General features: G+C 39.8%; 1 long non-coding RNA gene across 2 annotated transcripts in view; it reads right to left on the bottom strand.

Moving 5' to 3' along the window:
* Nucleotides 1-1,523: 1,523 nt before the first annotated feature.
* LOC124041161 overlaps nt 1,524-6,000 on the bottom strand; it is a 37,774-nt gene continuing 33,297 nt past the window's right edge. Inside the window, exons 2-3 of one of the 2 annotated variants that reach the window (XR_006839887.1) lie at nt 2,843-2,879; nt 1,524-2,442 (exon numbers count right to left, since the gene is read on the bottom strand). This is a non-coding gene — a long non-coding RNA (uncharacterized LOC124041161). Of the gene's footprint in view, nt 2,880-6,000 lie in introns of both variants that reach the window. The other variant, XR_006839886.1, reaches the window with a different exon arrangement.

Here is a 6,000-nt window from a genome sequence, read left to right as displayed (position 1 = left end):
CTCTGGTTACCATGAGTCACTCCAGCCTTTGTGTGGCGGCTTTCAGTGGCGTGTAAACAGATATTCATCCGACGTGCATCACGTGTGCCCTGGCTCCTGCAGGTCTGTGTTGCTCTAGACACATTCTCCACTCTGTTGACCTTGACACGCTGCTGTCGACAAGCATTGGACATAATAACCCCTCTCTTTTATTACATGTAATATAGTTTATTGATTTATTTTTAAAAAAAAGATCAATTAATATAGCTAAGAAAGCAATTAACTGATAAGAGCTGGTGATTTGGTGGGTGTCCATTGCAAGGAGCGGGAGAAATGGGAATTATAAGCCAAGCTGGACCGAAAGCTCAGAGACATACGGTACATAACTATGGAAGTAACACAACTTCCTGTATTTTCGCTGAGTCACCAGAGTTGTTAAAGGGAACACAGACAGATGTAACAAGGTCATGTAAAAAGACAACAGTGTTATGTCAGAGATACATTGTCTTGACAAATAGCATTTTCTTCATGACCACAATATATAATGAGTTACAAAATGCAACAATACATTCTATTGAATCCCCTATTATAACATAACACTATATAGAATCTAATACCAGATCCACTAAACATGAGAAACAGTGGTTTAAAAAGCTGTATAGGAGCATCCCAATTGAATCCAAATGAACAAGACCGGAATAAGACAACCGCACAGCGCTTTAGTGGGCTTGTTCCTCACTCTCTGTGACGTTATGTGTGGAGCCAGGTGCATCCTGGGTATGTTCTGTCTCACACAGATTGACAAATATTCTGAAGCCTGATCCATGCCACCCCAAATCCTACATAATAATGTCGTATTGCCTTACCCAATAAACCAGTTTTGATTGAATTCAGGACTTTGGTCATAAACAATGAAACATGTTATGACACAAATGAGCCATAAAAACAGTCCTAATCAGAATGAACTTGGGCTGTAAAACCTCAGTAATACCTGATGATAGCTGTAAGTGTTTTGTATGTGGCTGTCTTCAGCATCATATCACAGACAAACTGTAGAGGATAACTTCTCAATCTACTACAGCAGTGTATGTTCCAACCTCACCTCCTGGGAAACCCCTGTCCATGACCTCAACTATTGCTGTCTGAACCTGTCAGAATCACGCTCAACACCCTTTTTAAATCACCCTGAATCAGACTAACCCTGTTCAGAAGCATGCCCCCAGATACCCCCCTTACCTTCATGACCCTAAACACACCCCATTGTGCAGATCGGGACACAAAATAACAGTGTCTTCATTGGAAGCTAGTGTTTATTTTGGGTGATTTGAGGGGAAATGGACTCACTAATCATTCTGCATTTGAGAACTGAGCTCAAAGTCAAGAGCGTTTCCCTGTCAACTACAGAAGAGTTTAGCATTGAGACACTATTTATGAGAAACATTTATTTGGCCTTTTGGCACATCAGGGTGAACTTATGGTTCTTCAATTATTTCAAACATTTATAATTATCCATATATAACAAAAAACTTAAGTCAGAAAATGTCCTCAGTATAAAATCATTTATTGTTGTTATGTTAGAGGTACAGAACCATTTTGAGACATCAAGGAGTCAACTTCAACAAATCGACCTCAACAAACCAGCAGCATGAACCCAGCTTACCGTGAACTCCTGCGTCCAGCGATTTCCCTCTGTCTCTTGACTAGTCATTAAAAGGTAGTCTCCTAGTATTTCAGCCTCAGGCCTTTTTAAAGCCAATAGTCTGCAGAAACAGCTTTAGAGCCATCTAACAGATCCATGTCATCACTTGGGAGCTATGAGGTGCTTTATCCCAAAAAGTCCATTCTGCTTTAACAGTAGAGTAATGGGTTGCCTGGTGTTCTAGAGGGAGGAAATGGAAATGGAATATGGCTATTGACAGGGCCCCCAGAGTGAGAGGACGAGGTGAGGAGAGCCACATAGCAGGCTCACACAGGAAATCCCAAACCACACTAACAGAGACATACAGTACATCATATTACAGTCAAATCATATTTGTCACATACTTTGTAAGCAACATGTGTAGACTATCATGGAAACACTTACAGGCCCTTCCCAAAAATGCAGAGGGGAAAAAACAAGGAATAATAGAAAAATGACAACACGAGGAATGAGTAATGAAAACTCGGCTATATACGCAGGGTACCAGTACTGAGTCCATGTGCAGGGGTACAAGGTAATTGAGGTATGTATGTACATATAGGCAGGGATAAAGTGACTAGACAACAGGATAGATAATTAACAGTAGCAGCAGCATATGTGATGAGTCAAAGGAGCTAGTGCAAAAAGGGTTAATACAGACAGTGCAGGTAGTAATTGGTTAACTATTTAACTAACTATTTAGCAGTTGTATGTCTTGGGGGTAAAAGCTGTTCAGGGTCCTGTTGGTTCCAGACGTGGTGCATCAGTACACCAGAGAGAACAGTCTATGAAAGTAAGGTAGGGAATGTGTTTAAAAAGTTACATTTGATTGCAATGCTTTGGGGGTCCTCTGAGTGGATCCTTCCAATCAAATATTTCTCTGAACCAAAATGCCTTTGTCAATGAATGATATAACATCCTTATAGATAGAGATTCATTTGCAGCTTCAAAACATGAAAAGTCAAATGCACACAGAGTAAATTTCGTATAGTTCAAACTAAATCATTGAGTTACCACCTTCCCTCGGTACACTATGAGAAAGATGGTGTGATCTAACTGATGTGATCTGGTGTTATCCAACTAGTGTGATCTAACTGATGTGATCTGGTGTTATCCAACTAGTGTGATCTCACTGTGAAGTCTCTGTCTAAGCGTCCTCACATTTCAAACGGTAGTTTATCTCACCTCGGTCTCATGACACATCCGTCTCATCCAACGAAATCTAAAGTGGAACAGAGAAAGAGGGCTAATAAATAGATAGACACATTGTATTCAGGGGCAGATAAATAATGTAAACAGACAAACAAACCTTTGCTGTCATTATCATATACAAAGGCTTTATGATGTTCGTTTCATGCGATAATGTGATTTGTTATTTTTGATGTGTAACATGTTTGGACCTCGCTTCAATCGAGGCGTTACTTCAACACACCAGTCTTGCCAAAATATTTCATTACAATTTCCCATTCTCCACTTAAATTGCCATTACCAAACAATAATATTTAGATAAATAAATCATGCCTTACATTTAGCAGGAAATAATGTATATAATTTCCCTAGATTATATAAAATATTATTTGCATCACACCATAGTAAACTAAAATGCAAGTTTAAGTGTGTATTGTTATGAGCCTCTGTTTCTCACCTCTGTTTCTCACCTCTGTTTCTCATCTCTGTTTCTCACCTCTGTTTCTCATCTCTGTTTCTCACCTCTGTTTCTCACCTCTGTTTCTCACCTCTGTTTCTCACCTCTGTTTCTCACCTCTGTTTCTCACCTCTGTTTCTCACCTCTGTTTCTCACCTCTGTTTCTCACCTCTGTTTCTCACCTCTGTTTCTCACCTCTGTTTCTCACCTCTGTTTCTCACCTCTGTTTCTCACCTCTGTTTCTAACCTCTGTTTCTAACCTCTGTTTCTAACCTCTGTTTCTAACCTCTGTTTCTAACCTCTGTTTCTCACCTCTGTTTCTCACCTCTGTTTCTCACCTCTGTTTCTCACCTCGGTTTCTAACCTCGGTTTCTAACCTCTGTTTCTCACCTCTGTTTCTCACCTCTGTTTCTCACCTCTGTTTCTCACCTCTGTTTCTCACCTCTGTTTCTCACCTCTGTTTCTCACCTCTGTTTCTCACCTCTGTTTCTCACCTCTGTTTCTCACCTCTGTTTCTCACCTCTGTTTCTCACCTCTGTTTCTCACCTCTGTTTCTCACCTCTGTTTCTCACCTCTGTTTCTAACCTCTGTTTCTAACCTCTGTTTCTCACCTTTGTTTCTCATCTCTGTTTCTCATCTCTGTTTTTGGATGGATTTTCCTTGCTCATAAACCACAGGGTGTTATTTCGTACCCCCAAGCAACCTAGTCTCACTCACCAAGCTCTTATTAGCTATTGACAGAAAGTTGTCTGAAAACCCACATCCTCAGTCAAGTATTTTTTTGTGATCCAAAGAAATAAGCAACAAGACTGAACAAGACTAACATTTCACGCCCACCCCCATTCCCACAGGACTTCCCTAACCCATAGTTAGATTAGTGGTTCACAATAACATTCTTACACAATAAGTCCTCAGTCAAGTATTGTAAACATGTGTAAACAGAGAATTGAGCAAAAGCGCAGATTAAACGCAAAGCTCAACCTTAAAGTATCAACATTTGCTTGAATCTTAATAAAACATGTCTTATTCATCTTTTCAAAATATTTAATGGTATTGCTGATCAGGATAATAACTCCTTTCCATGACAATTAGGTCTGTGTTTTGATGTAATGTCAGCTTTCTTCTCACTGTATGGGAAAATGTTTAACATCCGAAAAATCAAACTATGATTTGAAGTTAAAAAAACATGGATTTCCATCCTGAAGAGAATCTCCTGTTGGTTTAAAATGTACTTTGACTTTGTTTGACACACTGGTCAGAGGAGGAGCTGTGATTGGGTGCTCATGTTGTACCTGGACTGTGAGGGTCGACCGTGACTACTCAGAGATTGTTTGAAGGAAGGCCCTGTATATGAGGCTGAAATTTGAGAAGACTATTCACTGTGCCACACACTACTCAAAGTAGTAAAATATATTTACACATCCAGACATTTTTGGTTCGTTTCACAGTCATAGATTAGACAGAATAGTTCTAATTTAGTAGAGTGAGGGCTAGTCAGTGATTGGGAGAGTATTTAAATCATGTTCATGAAACCATATTTTCAGTGGTCTGCTCTGGATTGAAGTACAATTTAGTCATGGAATAGGCTTATCTACAGTATGTCCATGAAACATTCCCTTCAAGACAGAGGAAAATACATACAAAGTGTTGCTGTCCTGTGTTCATTGCAAAGCCTCCAGAAGGATGCTGCAGGACACAACAAAAATGTCAAGTCCAGCATAGACCGACTTAAAATGGCTGCCCCAAAGTTAAAATTGCAGCATTACTTAGTGTCTGTCATAGACAGAGAGCAGTCCCATTCACTGCCACGTCACCCCAGCCGACGACGACAGGCTCACCTATGCAAGACACATTTCTCAGGTCACCTGAAAACATCACAGGCGGACATTATGATTAAAGAGGCCTCAGAAAAAAAAGAAAAAAAAATTAAATTAAAAAACATCAATTTACAACACGTAGCTCAGTTGGTAGAGCATGGCGCTTGTAACGCCAGGGTAGTGGGTTCGATCCCCGGGACCACCCATACGTAGAATGTATGCACACATGACTGTAAGTCGCTTTGGATAAAAGCGTCTGCTAAATGGCATATATTATATTATTATTATAATTAGAACAAAGACGATTTGAGTTTTGAAGGTGTTTTCAGTTAGCTGTTCATCATCCTTCCATGGAAAGAGGGCTTTGTATACTTTAAAATGGATGTCAGAGACATTTTTCACAAGGGCAGTCATTCTTCATGACCACATTCCTAAGGGCAGAGAAAGTGTTGTGAATGATTTATTATGCAGTCTATACCAAAAAGACTGAATAGTGTCTTGGGAGCTTTGTCTTTCTGCTTGATACAGTGCATCTCATCATTTAGCAGGTTACAGGCCTACTGTTAACACTGCTGTATTAACTGGATCAAGATCAGGGGCGACGACAGGATTGTCTTCACTGAATTAAGTCATTACAACGGCTGGCTTTCATAGAAAACAGACATGACAATCTACTTGAGTAAAACATCAATTTTTAATTACATGAAAATCAACAACGGATTACAAAAATTAATTATGTTTAAAATATGAATAACCTTAATAGAAATAGGTTTAAATAAATAACTACTTTGCCACACGATTGATCCAATTTATAGACACCCCGCCCAGACCAGCGAGACACTCTCCCAGACCTGCGGGACCCCCCCCCACACCCCCACTCC

The sequence above is a fragment of the Oncorhynchus gorbuscha genome, linkage group LG08, assembly GCF_021184085.1.
Source record: "Oncorhynchus gorbuscha isolate QuinsamMale2020 ecotype Even-year linkage group LG08, OgorEven_v1.0, whole genome shotgun sequence".
Taxonomy (NCBI): domain Eukaryota; kingdom Metazoa; phylum Chordata; class Actinopteri; order Salmoniformes; family Salmonidae; genus Oncorhynchus; species Oncorhynchus gorbuscha.
This window is presented reverse-complemented; position numbering and strand designations above follow the sequence as displayed.